Below are 15,571 nucleotides of genomic sequence, written 5' to 3'. Positions count from 1 at the left end.
TACATTTATTTCTCATTATCTTTTGTACATGTATTAATAGGTTTTCACTTTCTGGTTACCATGAAGTTCACATGTAACAGCTACTTTTATATATATATTTTATATTTTATATATATTAAATATATATTATAAATATATATATACACACATATATATATGTTGGTAGCAACTTAAGTTTGAATGCATTCTAAAAACTCTGATTTTTCCTACCCTACCAACATTTTATGTTTTCATATCTTCTTTTTCACCTATTTTGTGTATCCAACATTAGTTCAAGATAAGAACTCTCAACAATATAAGAAAGAAAGTTCAACCTGATAAAGATCATTAATGAAAAACTTATATCTAACATCATATCTATTGGTAAAGATTAGATGCTTTCCCCTTAAAATCAGAAACAAGTCAAGAATGTCCACTCTCCCCACTTCCATTCAGCAATGTACTAGAAGTTTTAGGCAAAAAAAAAAAAAAGAAGAAGAAGAAAGAAAAAGGAATCCAAGTGCAAAGGGAAACAAAATTGTCTATATTGACAGATGACACAATAGTGTACACAAAAAACCTGCTTGAAGTAATAAACAAGGCTGCATAACACTAGATCATAGAAAAAAACAACTGTATTTTCATATAATGGCAATGAGCAATCCAAAAATGAACTATTTCTATTCACAACAGCATCAAAAATGAAACAATAAGAAATAAAATTAACAAAAGAAGGGCAAGATTTGGGGCACCTGGGTGGCATAGTTGGTTAAGTGTCTGACTCTCGGTTTCAGCTCAAGTCAAGATCTCAGGGTCTTGGGATCAAACCGTACGCTGGGCTTCGCACTCAGTGCAGAGTGTACTTAAGACTCCCCACCCTCGGGATCCCTGGGTGGCGCAGCGGTTTGGCGCCTGCCTTTGGCCCAGGGCGCGATCCTGGAGACCCGGGATTGAATCCCACGTCGGGCTCCCAGTGCATGAAGCCTGCTTCTCCCTCTGCCTATGTCTCTGCCTCTCTCTCTCTCTCTCTCTCTATCATAAATAAAAAATAAAAATAAATAAAAAATTAAGACTCCCCACCCTCCCCAACCCCTGACACGCTCTCTAAAAAAAACAAATCTTAAAAATGGAGGGGGCAAGACTTGTACAATGATAATTACAAAACAATGCTCAAAGAAATTAAAGATCTAAACAAATGAAAAGACATTCCATATTCATGTTATTACATTTCTCCCCCAAAAGAGATCTACAAAGTCAATGCAACTTCTATCAATATCAATCAGAGCACGCTTTTGGGGGGAGGAGGGAATTACAAGATGATACTAAAGCTTACATGGAAATGTAAGGAACCCAGAATAGCCAAAACAATTTTAAAAAGAATAAAAACACTGGAAGACTTTTATTACCTAATTTCAAAATTTCCTATAAAGCTACCATAATTAAGACAGTGTAATGTCTTAAAATAGGCATACAGATCACTGAAACAGAAATGAGAGTCTAGGAATAATTTACAGTCAATTGATTTTGTTCTAAGATTTCATTTGAGAGAAAGAGAGAGAGCTTACACGAGTATTTGGGGAGGAGGGACAGAGGGAGAGAGTTTCAAGCAGACTCCGAGCATGAAGCCCAATGCACAATTTAATCTCATGACCCTGAGATCCTAACCTAAACCGAAACCAAGAGCTGGACACAAGTGGCTAAGTCATTCAGGCACCCCTATGGCAAACTGATTGTTGATAAAAGTGGGGAAACTTTTTTCTAACAAATAGTGCTGGCACAACCAGATATATATGTCTAAAAAATTATTTTAGATCCATATCTCATGCCATACACAAAAGTTCATGGAAATTAATCATAAATCTAGGATATGATCCAAAACAAATGATAAACTGGACTTCTCAAAACTAAAACTTTTGTACTTCAAAGGATACCATGGGGATCCCTGGGTGGCGCAGCGGTTTGGCGCCTGCCTTTGGCCTAGGGCGCGATCCTGGAGACCCGGGATCGAATCCCACGTCAGGCTCCCGGTGCATGGAGCCTGCTTCTCCCTCTGCCTGTGTCTCTGCCTCAATCTCTCTCTCTGTGACTATCATAAGTAAATAAAAAAAAAAAAACAAAGGATACCATGAAGAAAAAGAAAAGACAAGTAACAGAATGAGAGAAATTATTTGCAAAACGCATGTCTGATAATGGGCTTCTATTCAGAATATACAAAGAATGCTTACAACCTGGGTGTTATTTTGTATGTTGGTAAATTGAACACCAATAAAAATTAATTTATTAAAAAAAAGAAAAAAAAAGAATGCTTACAACCCAATAATAAGACAAACAACTGTGAAAATGTGTTAAGGAAACCTAAGTCAAAATTGGAACTGGGAAGCCATGAAAGGAGGGTTCTCACGTACACATCATTCATTGCACGCTTGCTTAGTTCAGCAGGAAAAAGATTTCCTCTCCGCACAGCAACAAGCTGCAGGCACCCAACAGCAACCATCCTCACCTGTAGCCAATGAGAGGCTATCACCACTTCACTAACTTACAGCCAAGGAGAAGCCACCAACATAGTGAATTCTCATTTTCTTCCAATGAGTTCATACAACCCCTCCAAATATCTTCTTTTCTCTACAAAAGGATGCCCCCCTCCTTTGTTCCCAGGATCTGCCTATGGTTCACCGTAGTTTCCTTCTCTTGAATTGCAATTCCTCTTCTATTTTCAAATAAACTTGATTTTGCTGGCTGATCAAGACATTTTTCTTTTAAAAAGTGTTGATATTTCATGGTGTCAGAAGCGGAATCCAAAGGCAATGAACCCCCGAGGAATTTAGACCCCTAGAACCATGTGTGGCACACACTTGTGCCTCTCATGCTCTCTGCTTGGGTTTTCTTCCTTTCAGTTTGGTAAGTCTCTTATTTATTTATGAGAGACACAGAGAGAGATGCAGACACAGGAAAAGGGAGAAGCAAGCTCCCTATAGGGAGCCGGATAAGGGACTTGATCCCAGGATCATGACCTGAGCCCAAGGCAGATGCTCAACCACTGAGGAACCCAGATATCCCTGGTAAATCTCTTAAATTCAAGCTCCCTCCTTTTAGTTGAGCTCTCCAATTTTATTGGTGATGTGTTTTCTTGAAGGTATACTCCTTTTAGTGATACTTGTTTATTTTCTAAACCTCTGGTTTTGAAGTATGAAATCCCAATCCCCTAAATTTTCTCAAGAGAGTCCTCCTTCTGGGACTCTGATCAGTTTTATGTTCAAAAACAATAGTCCTTCCTCTTGTGCATTCTTAAGTGGAAACAACTTAGCCAAAGATAACTTACAACTCCAATGGCCATTATGGGGAAACTTCAATCACCCAAACTTGTATTTTTCAGAACCAAATTAAAAGACCAGCTCTGAAATTAGACTAAATGGGATGCCTATTTTAATTGATACCTGGAGGCTTCCAAATGTATCCAAGATTTTAAAGTTTTATTTTCCAAATATCATTTTCAAAATAACAGAGGTGAACAATTGAAAGAAGACCCAAAAAAGCTTCCTGGGCTTCTTTTTCCCTTCCCTTGTGCTCTTTGTCTCTGCTGCCAGCTTCTTTTCCTTCTGCATCCCCATCTTCTTTATACCCTCTGCTTTCTCATTCTGATCCCCTCACTGAATTTTTTTCCCCAAATCTCTCCCCACTTCCTGCTCCCTGAACCTATTAAAACCTGCCCCTTTAAAAGCAGACCCTCTGTCGATCCAAATGCTAAACCCTTAATTTCTTATGTTACCTGGACTAAAGCTGAATTACAAGCTACAGTCAAAGACTTTCCCAAAGTATCTGAAGATCCCCATAGATTTGCTAAGGAATTTAGTATAGTCATTCAAACTTACCAACCTGGTTTCTCTGGTTTCGATCAGCTAGTCCATATGCTTGTTAGTGAAGGCCAGGATCAACACTGAATGCAAACTACCAAATGGAATGATCCCAAGAAGTCTAGAATTACTACATGAAGACAAAGAAACCCTTGCTACCTTATATATGATCAGGTTTGGGGAACTGCCAAGTGACTCCTTTTGGTAATTCTCAGGGCTTTCCCAAAGCCAGCTGATTGGAGTATGATTTAGGCTTGTACCCAGAAGTCCAATGAGCCCATGCATGATTATTAGAGTCAACTCCAAATTATCTTTAAAGAAAATTCTGGTCTTCCTTTGGATATTGAGTCCACCTGGACAGCTTTTAACTCTAGGTTCATTAACAGGCTGAACTGAGATTTTTTTTAGTCTAGTAAAAAGGACCAGAACAGAATGAAAAAGTATGTCCACTGCAAATTCAGCTGATTTAGCAAAGTCTTAGATGATTCAAATAAAGGAAGACACTTAAATGCCTTAATTTGAACTTCAACAAATGAAGGCTCCTAAACAAAACCAAAACCCTCCAGGTCTCTGCCATTATATTGCAAAAAACCAAAACACTGGAAAAAAGACTGCTACAAGCTTAAGTGCCCCAGGCACCTTCAGTCCTCTAACCAGCCAAAGTCCTCCTAAGGAACAGTGATGGAACTCCAAAGAACTACAGGGACTTTTCCAGTCCTTTCCCTTAATTGACCTGGAGAAACCAGTCTCCAGATTGGGAATGAATCTCTCTGTCCTTATTGATACTAGAGCTGCACTCTCAGTGCTCAGCTCCACTGCCATTAAACAGCCACTGCTTCAGAATACTAAAAGAGTTCAAATAGTAGGTGTCTTTAATAAATCTCAACAGGTTCCTAGCTCTAAACCTATCCCTTTTTGCTTAGGTCTTTTGAGATACCCATCCTTTTCTCCTTCGTTTCTCTGAACGTATTCATTTATTGGGCTAACATTTCTTAGAAAAATATGTTGGGACTTTTCTCCCAAAAGGGGGAAACAATTCTAGAATTTGACATCAACCAAAATAGACAATTAGATAAGTCAAATGACCCTTCAATATCTCATATTTTCTGTCTCTGACATCACTATAGTTATTCCAAGAACACTAATCATTCATCCCTAATGGATCAGCTACCATCCTCCCTATGGCAAAATCATCAACTGATATTTACAGAATCCAGAGTACCTCCTGCTAAAGATCCAAACAGATTCCTCAAAATCTGTCAAAATCTGTAAAGAGGCCCTTCAAAGCATTAAGCCAATAATAGAAGGCTATAAGACCCAGGGCCTCATTATCCCCTGCACCAGCACTACAACACCATTTTACCTGTGAAGAAACCAAATGGTCACAGATGGAGGCACACCAGGACCTTGAACCATAAAACAATATTGTTATTGCTTTGTCACTCTGTTGCCCCCAATCCCACCTATTAGCCTCCACCTCTGAGAGCAAATTTTCTTTCATGATTGATTTATGTAGTGTTTTCTTCAGTATCCCCGTTAAATAAAACTAGTTAGTATCTTTTTGCCTTTACCTGTGAAGAACAGCAATATACCTGGACAGCAATGCCCCAGGGTTTCATGGAAAGCCCTTATTTCTCACAAACCTTGAAGGCTGACCCAGACAATATCAAGTTCCCTGGAGACTCCACTTTAATACAATATGTGGAAGACTTACTTCTCTGCTCCTCTTCCCAAGCCTCCTCCCAAGAAGACAGCATCCATTTGCTAAAACTACAAGCCAAACAGAATATGAAGTCTCTTTTAAAAAATTACAATTTGTTCAAACTTAATTTTGATATTTAGGACATTTAACCTTAGAACAAGGACTTCATTTAGATCACACAGTCTTCATGGCACCCTGACCTTCTCAAAGCCCAAAACCAAACATCAGCTGTGAAGCTTTCTTAGGCTGGCAGGCTATTGTTGCAACTGGATCTAAAACTCTTCCTTTATAGACCAACCTAAATAAGTCTTGTTAAAAATTTCTAAATCCAGGAAGATTGAGATGACATGGTTTTTCAAATCTTAAAAGATTTAGTTTAATATCCCCCACCACCACCCTTGGACACACCAATTATCAACTCCCTTTCTTGTTGTATATGAAAAAGGGAATGACCTTGGGGTACTCACCCAAAAACATAAGGTTCACCACCAACCCACAGGATATCACAGACAACTAGATTCTGTAGCCCAGGGATATCTCCCTTCCTCAAAGCTATACCTGTTACTGCCCTTCTTGAAAGGGCCACTGAGGGAATAACCATGGAATCCCCTTTAACTGTCTTTGTGCCATATGCTGTCAGAGCTCTTAACTTTCATCATACTCAACATCTTTCATTAAGCCATTTCACTTCCTATAACACTGTCCCATTAACTGCCTCTTATATCACTCTTATTTGCTGCAATAACCTTAACCCTGCTATTCTTCTCCCCTCCTCTACTGATGAAAGCCCTCACAACTGCTAAATACTGACAAATCACCTTCTGACCCACATGATGATTTACAGAAAACTGCAGATAATGCTGACTTTTCCTGGTTCACCGATCATCCTTATTTGAAAGATTAAAATGGCAAATATTGTGCTGGGTATGCAATACCAACTTTTGAAATAACTGAAGCAGCACCTTTGCCTTTGCCTACTTCAGCCCAACAAGCGAAATCATATGTACTCTTTAGGCCTGCATGCAAGAGAAGGGCAACACTACAACATTTGCACTGGGAATAGATATGCCTTTGGAGTGACTCACAACTTTGCAATGTTATCTAAACAACATGGCTTTTTTACTTCCAGTAGAGATCAAATTAAAACAAGCCCTTACCTTCAGTAATTATTGGATGCCATATTTTTACTTGCTGCTTTGGCTATCATTAAGGTCCAGGGGCATACTATGCTGGACTCTCGAAATGTAATCACTTCCCTGACATTTCCACAAAAAAAAAAAAAAAAAAATGCTGCCTTCAAAGGGTCTAAAAGTCAAAAAACTCTGTAATGGTCTAAAGAAACTCACCTCCAGATGGTAGCTTGGAGAAATTGACTAGAGACACCAATAATCAGCACCAGAAAAGGAAGAATATTGGCAATCAAATGGTTGCTGGTATGATAAAAGAGAAACTTGTGTTTTGGGCCAAATAAAAACTCAGTCCCACAAGAAATTATGCAATTCTATTTTTTAATTCCCTTTTTAAATTAGCATGCAATAAACATACAGTATTGTATTAGTCTCAGGTGTACAATACATTGATTTAACACTATATTGTTCAATATTCTTCAAGATAAGTACCTCTTAATCTCCTTACTTATCTCACCCATCCCTTCACCCACCACCCCTCAGTCAACCACCAGTTTTTTTCTCTGTATTTAGGAGTCTGTTTTTTTGTCTCTTTTATTCTTTGTTCATTTGTTTTTGTTTTAAGTTCCATGTGAGAGTAAAATCAGATGGTATGTATTCTGCTTTATTTTACTTAGCATTAAACCCTCTAAGATACATCTATGTTGTTGCAAATGGCAAGATCTCTTTTTTATGGCTGAATAATATTCCAGTGTGTGTGTGTGTGTGTGTGTGTGTGTGTGTGTGTACACCTTCATTCATTCATCTATTGATGGACAATTAGGTTGCTTCCGTATCTTGGCTATTGTAAATAATTCTGCAATAAACATAGGGTGTATATATCTTATCAAAATATATGTTTTCATTTTCTTTGGTAAATAGCAGTAATGGGATTACTGAATCATGTGATGATTCTATTTTTAATACTTTGAGGAAACCCCATACTGTTTTTCATAATGGTTACACCAATCTGCATACCCATCAACAGTGCACAAGGCTTCCTTTTACTCCACATCCTCATCAACTCTTAATTCCTGTCTTTTTTATCTTAGCCATTCTGACGGGTGTGAGGGTAATATCTTATGGTGGGTTTGATTTGCATTTCCTTGATGGTTAGTGATGTTGAGCATCTTTTCATGTGTCTATTGGCCATCTGTATGTCTTCTTTGAAGGAATTCAGGTCCTCTGCCCATTTTTTTTCCTGCCCATTTTCTTTTGGATTATTTTTGGTGTTGAATTGTATAAACTCTGCATTTTGGATATTAACCCCTTTTGCAAATATGGATATACCATTTGCAAATGTCTTCTCCCATTCACAGGTTGTCTTTTTGTTGATGGTTTCCTTTGCTATGCAAAAGCTTTGTATTTTGATGTAGTCTCAATTGTTTATTTTTGCTTTTGCTTTCCTTGCCTTAGGAGATATATGTAGAAAAAAGTTTCTCTGGCCAATGTTAAAGAAATTACTGCTGTTTTCTTCTAGGAATTTTATGGTTTCAGGTCTCACATTTAAGTCTTTAATCCATTTTGAGTTTATTTTTTTTTTAAGATTTTATTTATTTATTCATGAGAGAGACACAGAGAGAGGCAGAGACACAGGCAGAGGGAGAAGCAGGCTCCACGCAGGGAGCCCGATGTGGGGATGTGGGACTCGATCCCAGGTCTCCAAGATCAGGCCCTGGGCCGAAGGTGGCGCTAAACCGCTGAGCCACCCGGCGTCCCCGAGTTTATTTTTAAAGTTCCCATTACTGACCACTGTACCTATACTAAACATTGATCTATGGATAAAATGATAAGGTTTTTAAATTAATACTAGTGGGGAAATATTAACAAAACCACAAAAAAGGCCTCCTCTGATTGCCCCACCTGCCCAAAACACAATCAAGGAAAACCTGCCCTTACTGCTCCCGGGCACTTTAAATTGCCTAATGGCGGGATCCCTGGGTGGCGCAGCGGTTTGGCGCCTGCCTTTGGCCCAGGGCGCGATCCTGGAGACTCGGGATCGAGTCCCACGTCGGGCTCCCGGTGCATGGAGCCTGCTTCTCCCTCTGCCTGTGTCTCTGCCTCGCTCTCTCTCTCTGTGTGACTATCATAATTAATTAATTGCCTAATGGACCATTCGAGGTTTGGAAAATGGACTTTATTCAGCTACCCCCATATCATGGGTACAAATACATCTTGACAAGGATTCCTATGTCTTCCCACTGGGTCAAAGCCTTTACATGTAGACAAGCTCCCTGCCTCTTTAGTAGCAAAAATCCTACTGGATAAAAAAAAATCATCCCTACCTGAGAACACCTCTTAAGCTCTTCGGTGATCAAGGAATTCATTTTATTGGTCAAATATTACCATGACTCTGTGATGTCTGGCTAGTTCTATAGCATCTTCATGGTCACTTACCACCTTTCACTTACCCTCAGTCTTCAGGACTAGCTGAACAAACCAACAGCACTATCAAAATTCAATTGGCAAAATTTGTGGAAAACCTCCAAATACCCTGGCCAAAAGAATTAACTTAGTCCTTCCTAATCTTAGATCTGCTCCCTTCAGAATCTACAAATTCTCACCTTTGAGATAATTACTGAGTGCCCTACGGATCTAGCTTCTACACTTTTTGACCCACACCTGATAAAAGGAGATATATTTCAGTATCACAAAGGTCTAATTACATCCCTTGAAAACAATCATGTGCTTACATTGGTTTTCACCGCTAAAACTTCATTACCACATTAAAAGGTAACCCCCAGGAGGCAAACATGACTCTGGATTTGCCTCCATCAAAAGGGTACTTACCTCTTTTGTGGACTTTCATGACAATTAACAAAAGATTAAAACTCTCCCCTGGAACTGGGAAAACTTGCCAAACCCAGTTCTAAGGCAATAGCAGCCCAACAACAGACACTTGATCACTGGCTAAAGTACAGGCATACCTTATTTAATTGTGCTTCGCAGATATTGCTTTTTTTTAATATTTTATTTATTTATTCATGAGATACACAGAGAGAGAAGAGAGAGGCAGAGACACAGGCAGAGGGAGAAGCAGGCTCCACGCAGGGAGCCTGACATGGGACTCGATCCCAGGTCTCCAGGATCACGCCCTGGGCTGCAGGCGGCACTAAACCGCTGCACCACCGGGGCTGCCCCTGCTTTTTTTTTTTTTTTTTTTTTTTTTAACAAATTGAAGGTTTGTGACAACCCTGTGTCAAACAAGTCTATTAATGTCATTTTTCCAACAGCATTTGCTAACTTTGTGACTGTCATATTTTAGTAATTCTCGTGCTATTTCAAACTTTTCATTATATTTTTTAGTGATCTGTGACCAGTGATTATAGCTTGCTGAAAGCTCAGATGGTTAACATTTTTTAGCAATAAAGTGTTTTAACTAAAATATGTACTTGTTTTACGGGGATCCCTGGGTGGCTCAGAGGTTTAGCACCTGCCTTTGGCCCAGGGCATGATCCTGGAGTCCAGGGATCAAGTCCCACATCAGGCTCCCTGCATGCAGCCTGCTTCTCCCTTTGCCTGTGTCTCTGCCTCTCTCTCTCTCTCTCTCTCTCTCTCTCTCTCTCTCTCTCTCTGTGTGTGTGTGTCTCATGAATAAATAAATCTTTAAAATAAATAAAATACGTATTTGTTTTAGACATAATGCTATCATATGCTTAACAGATTACAGTATAGTGTAAACATAACTTTTATATGCACTGGAAACCAAAACATCCATCTGACTCACCTTAGTAATATTCAATTTATTGCTGCTTTCTGGAACTGAACCCACAGTATCTTTGAAGTATGTATATAGCCTTTGATTACCTATTCGCTAAACAAGGAAGCATTTACGCAATAGCAAACAGCACCGGTTGCACATGGATAAATCCTCCAAAGTACAAACCCAATCACATAAAATTAGGGAACAAGTACACTGGCTACAATAAATTCCACCTGAAGATCTAAGATCCTTCGCTCTCTTTAGCAGGTCACTTTCAGATTTGGACTCCTTGCCTAAGACTATTATATGAACTAGTATCATTTTTTTAAAGATTTTTTATTTATTTATTCATGAGAGATACAGAGAGAGAGAGAGGCAGAGACACAGTCAGAGGGAGAAGCAGGTTCCATGCAGGGAGCCCGATGTGGGACTCGATCCTGGGATCAGGCTCTGGGCTGAAGGCGGCGCTAAACCGCTGAGCCACCCGGGCTGCCCATGAACTAGTATCATTATTCTGTCCTTATATCATTCTGTATAATCATCTTTAAGCTCTGTACCTATTGTCTATCAAAACCTTGTAGAAACAACATATCCAACAGGGTGATGCCACCTCAACATTTCAAGATATCGCCAATGCTTACAATCTTGGTAAAATACAGATTTTGGGTGGGAAACACCCTAGAGTTCTCCTTCCCACTGTATCTTGTTACTCAAATGTGGCTTCAGTGGTTTCCAATCTGTGCACCTCCCTCTGATGTGGGACATGAAATACAGGAAAGGACCTTCCAGGCACCAAAGGATAAAAACAATTCTAACAAGCAACAGATGGCTCAACTCTTGATCAGTGATGCTAAGAAAGGTGTGATAATGTGTTAAAGGAAACTTAACTCAAAATTGGAATTTTGAAACCATAAAGAGATGACTCACACACATATCACTTGTTCCAGCTTGCACAGTCCAGCAGTAAGAAGGAAGGTTTGTTCTCTGCCCAGCAACAAGCTGCCCTCACCTACAGCCAATGAGAAGCTGCCACCACTTCAAATTCTCATTTTCTTCCAATGAACTTTTGTTCAAAACACCCTCCCAAACTTCCTCCTTTCCTCTATAAAAGGACACTCCTATTTTGTTCTCAAGGCTTGCCTATGATTCACCATAGCTTGCTTGTCCTGAATTGTAATCCCTCTGTTGTTCCCAAATAAACCTGATTTTGCTGCCTGAATCATCTACCTTTTAACTGTTAAAAAGTTGACATAACCCAATTAAAAAATGGACAAAAGGTTTCAATAGATATTTCAAAAGTGACATAAAAATTGCTAAGAAGCACATGAAAATATATTCAACATCATTGGCCAATAGGGAAATTAAAACCACAATTAGATACTACTTTCACACCCACTTGGACAGCTATTTTAAAAAGACACAATTAACAAATTAAGTTCTGGAAAAATTAAAACTCCCATACACTGCTGGTGGAACTATAATATGGTGCAGCCTCAATGGAAAAGTCTGGTAGTTTTAAAAAGTTAAACACAAGTTTACTATACAACCCAGCAATTCCACTCATAAGTATCTATCCAAGAAAAATGAAAACATATGTCCAAAGACTTGCACATGAATGCTCAGAGCAGCATTATTCATTATATCCAAAAAGTAGAAGTAACTCAAGTGCCCATCAACTGATGAACAGATAAAACAAAATATGGTATATCCATACAATGGAATAATATTTAGCAATAAACAAGAATAACTATTGATAGATGGTACAAAATGGATGAATCTCAAAAACATCATGCTAAGTGAAAGAAGCCAGAGATAAGACAGCGCTTATTTTATGAATCCATTTATATGAAATGTCCAAAAGCTAATCTATAGAGACAGCAAATCAATGGTTGCCTGATTGCCTAGCGGAAAGCCACAGCTGGGATCAACTATGAACTTGCATGTGCCAACTTGTTAGGGTGACATAAATGGTCTAAAAATGAATAGTAATCACTGCACAATTCCAAAAACCTACTAAATTTACTAAAAGTCACTTAATTCTTTAGAAAACAGAGTATACAATGTCAAAAAGGTGATTTCCATATGAACTCTGCCTTCCTAAAGTTAGAGAAAGGTACCAGGATGATTATAGATGTTTCTGTATCAGAGATCTTAACAGGGAAATGATTTCTACATACCTAGCAGAGCTTATAAAGAGTTCTAAGAGAATGAACCAGGTAACATTGCAACGTCTCTTTGGAACAGAGTAAGAAAAAAAAAGATATTTAGTAGAAAATAAAATGTTCAAGATTTATAGTGTTATCTAACTTTTCTGATAAATTTTTAAGGATTTTCTTCTCTACTTCTACTACATTTTTATTAAAGTATTGCAAACTCAATGTACTTCTCCAATAACTGTTCTCTCATAGTAAATTCAGTCATTCAGGATCCATAAACAATGGAGAATATACATACCCCAGCCTAAAATTTTATAAATCCATTTGGTATTGATTTTGAGCCTGATTTGAGGCTCCACCACTACCAACTTGGAACTGCCACACCATATGAGATTTTTCTGGCACTCTCTGTAGCCTAGGTAATCAATCCAACTTTCTACTGGCTAGGCTGGCCTCCTTGTAGCTGGTTTTCATAAATACAAAATCTGTATAATTGTTACTGGAAGTACTTGCTGAAATATGGAACTGGTTTGAAATACCATTTATTTTAAAATGTACATGCACAGAGTCACATACATGCAGTAACACATCTTCCACACCCAGCCCCAATCAATCAAGTTAATGTTTTTTATTAGAGAACGAAAAATTCCAATACAGTTTATCTTTCTTTTCTGGAGCCTTAGTAAATGTTTTCCAAGAAATCAAGAGGAATATGATTGAAAAATGAAAAAATGAATTAAAAGGTAATATATACCTTAGTATAATTAGTACAATTCTAAATAAGCAGTACCTAATTTTAACTCTGGGGAAAGAGACCTTTGATAGACCTAACAAAAGCAAATTCTGTTTTGATGCAGTTATTCTTGTATATGCAGATGAATGCTTGTTTCCATGTGAATCTGGCACAGTCCATTATATTGAAACATCAGTTTAAGATGAACACATTTTCTATCAAGTTTATGTAATAAATGATCCCAACACATGGTATGAATTCTATCATTTGTAACAACCTTTCCTCTCTTCTTTAAGGGAATAAAGAGATAAAGTTCTGAGCTGCACATCTCTGAAGGTGAGCAACATCCTCATGGATGTGCTTTATAGAGCTGAAGTTGGGTGGCCCAGAAATGCCCTGCTCACGTGATAAAAGGTAAGTCAATCACATCACAGTTGAGATGCACTAAACCGGACAGATTACAATGAAACCGGGAGCTAGGGAGCCTTCCAAGAGTTTCAGATGAGGACAAAAGTACTGGCACATACAAGTCTTCGCCGGAAAATAAATAGCTCGGCCTCTTTCCTTCAAATTCTGGTCCCAGGGATCCCTGGGTGGCGCAGCGGTTTAGCGCCTGCCTTTGGCCCGGGGCGCGATCCTGGAGACCCGGGATCGAATCCCACGTCGGGCTCCTGGTGCATGGAGCCTGCTTCTCCCTCTGCATGTGTCTCTGCCCCCCTCTCTCTCTCACTGTGTGCCTATCATAAATAAATAAAATTTAAAAAAAAAAAAAAATTCTGGTCCCAAATCTATCCCAAATCTCTCATATTTCAAAAACTCCTAATCTTTTCCCCTCCAGACTTGTAGCCCCGTACAAGACCACAGAACGTTCACGGCTGTAAAAGCTCCCACGTAAATACAAACAAGCAAGCCAAAGAGCGACACCTCCCAAAACCTTCTCAAGGGCTTTGGACCCGATTTGGCCTGGGAGTTGCGGAGAGACGGTCGCCCACCAGAACTTCTCCCCGGTGCGATGAAGGAAGGGACTGGAGGGCGGGAGGGGTAACGGCCTCCGCCCCCTCCTAGCGCCAAGGGTGCAGGAGATTGGAGAGCGACCCGCCAGCTGTACGGGGGGATGGGTTCGAGGAGGCGAGCTTTGCACAGCTCCCACGGATCCGGGGCACAGAAGGTCCACCCTGCCTCTCTCCTTTTACGCAGGCATAGCTGCGGGCGCTCAATGAACAAAAAGAACCGAAACGCCAATACCCAATTCTCGCCGCTCTAGGAGGTCCCTTGCGCGTGCCCCCGGCGCCGGCTCCGCGCCGGCTCCACCCTCCCGGGCTCCCCCGCCCCTCCCCAGCCGGTCCAGGCCCTGGCCACGCCCTTCGCGCCCCACAACTCCCTGACCACACCCCTCGCACCCCGCCACGCCCCTGGCCACGCCCGGCGCGCTCCGGCTCCATCCCCGCCAGCCACGCCCTTGGTCACGCCCCCTCGCGGGCTGGCGCCACCTCAAGCCCCTTCCCACCTCCCTCCTCAGCCCCAACACAAGGCGAGGGCATTGCTCACCCACCTAGATGCGCCGGGCGCTGCGGACGTTCTCGCGAGTCTTCCCTCCCCCCCCTTCCCCCTGCCCCACCCCTACTCCTGGGCTGACGTGTCGCCCAGACCCCCGAGGGGAGCAGCCGCCTTCGCTGTCGTTCTGCGGCCTCTTACCGGGTGGTCTGCGCCAGAGCGGCTTCAGCAGTTTGGGTAGTGGCAGAAAGGACGCCTCCGCCCGGGTTCTGTGGCTTGCGAATTTGGCTTTGCCTCGTACTGGTGTTTTGTTTTGTTTGACGTTTTTGGAATTTTCCCGCGGTAGCTCGACAGTGGAGCGCGGCGCCCGCGCGCTCTAGCCCGCAATGCACTCTGGGGCCTGGCGACGGTCGGCGCGCCCCCGCGGCCTCGCGGGAAAACTGCGCCGAATCTCGCGCTCGTGGGGGAGGGGCGGGGACGTCGCGCCGGTTCGGCCGGAAGTCCTCCCGGCGCCGCGCGCTCCGCCGGGGGTCGGGGAGCGGCGGCGGCCCGCGGTGTACGCCGGAGGGTGCTGGGGTCGCGGGCGCGAGCCAGGCGGCGACTAGGACCCGGGGAACAGAAACCGGGGGCTTTTAAGTCAGCTTGTTGCCCAGGTATTGCAAGATTGAATCCGAAATGCGCAGGAAGTAAAATGGAAAAATCAGTTTTTTAAAAAGAAAAATCGAGGCTTTGTCAGGGGTAAAACCTCTTAATGAGGCGTTGCGTATGGTTTCCTAGCTATGGTCGT

At 41.2% G+C, this 15,571-nt stretch overlaps 1 protein-coding gene across 1 annotated transcript in view; it reads right to left on the bottom strand.

Annotated features, from left to right (window-relative positions):
* The window catches only part of FANCC (FA complementation group C), a 281,314-nt gene extending 266,156 nt beyond the window's left edge, over positions 1–15,158 (bottom strand). The window contains exon 1 of the mRNA XM_055311856.1: positions 14,986–15,158. The gene's annotated coding sequence lies outside the window, so the exon portion shown is untranslated. The remainder of the gene's footprint in view (positions 1–14,985) is intronic.
* Positions 15,159–15,571: the final 413 nt, after the last annotated feature.

The sequence above is a fragment of the Nyctereutes procyonoides genome, unplaced genomic scaffold (genome assembly GCF_905146905.1).
Source record: "Nyctereutes procyonoides isolate TBG_1078 unplaced genomic scaffold, NYPRO_anot_genome, whole genome shotgun sequence".
NCBI lineage: Eukaryota > Metazoa > Chordata > Mammalia > Carnivora > Canidae > Nyctereutes > Nyctereutes procyonoides.
This window is presented reverse-complemented; position numbering and strand designations above follow the sequence as displayed.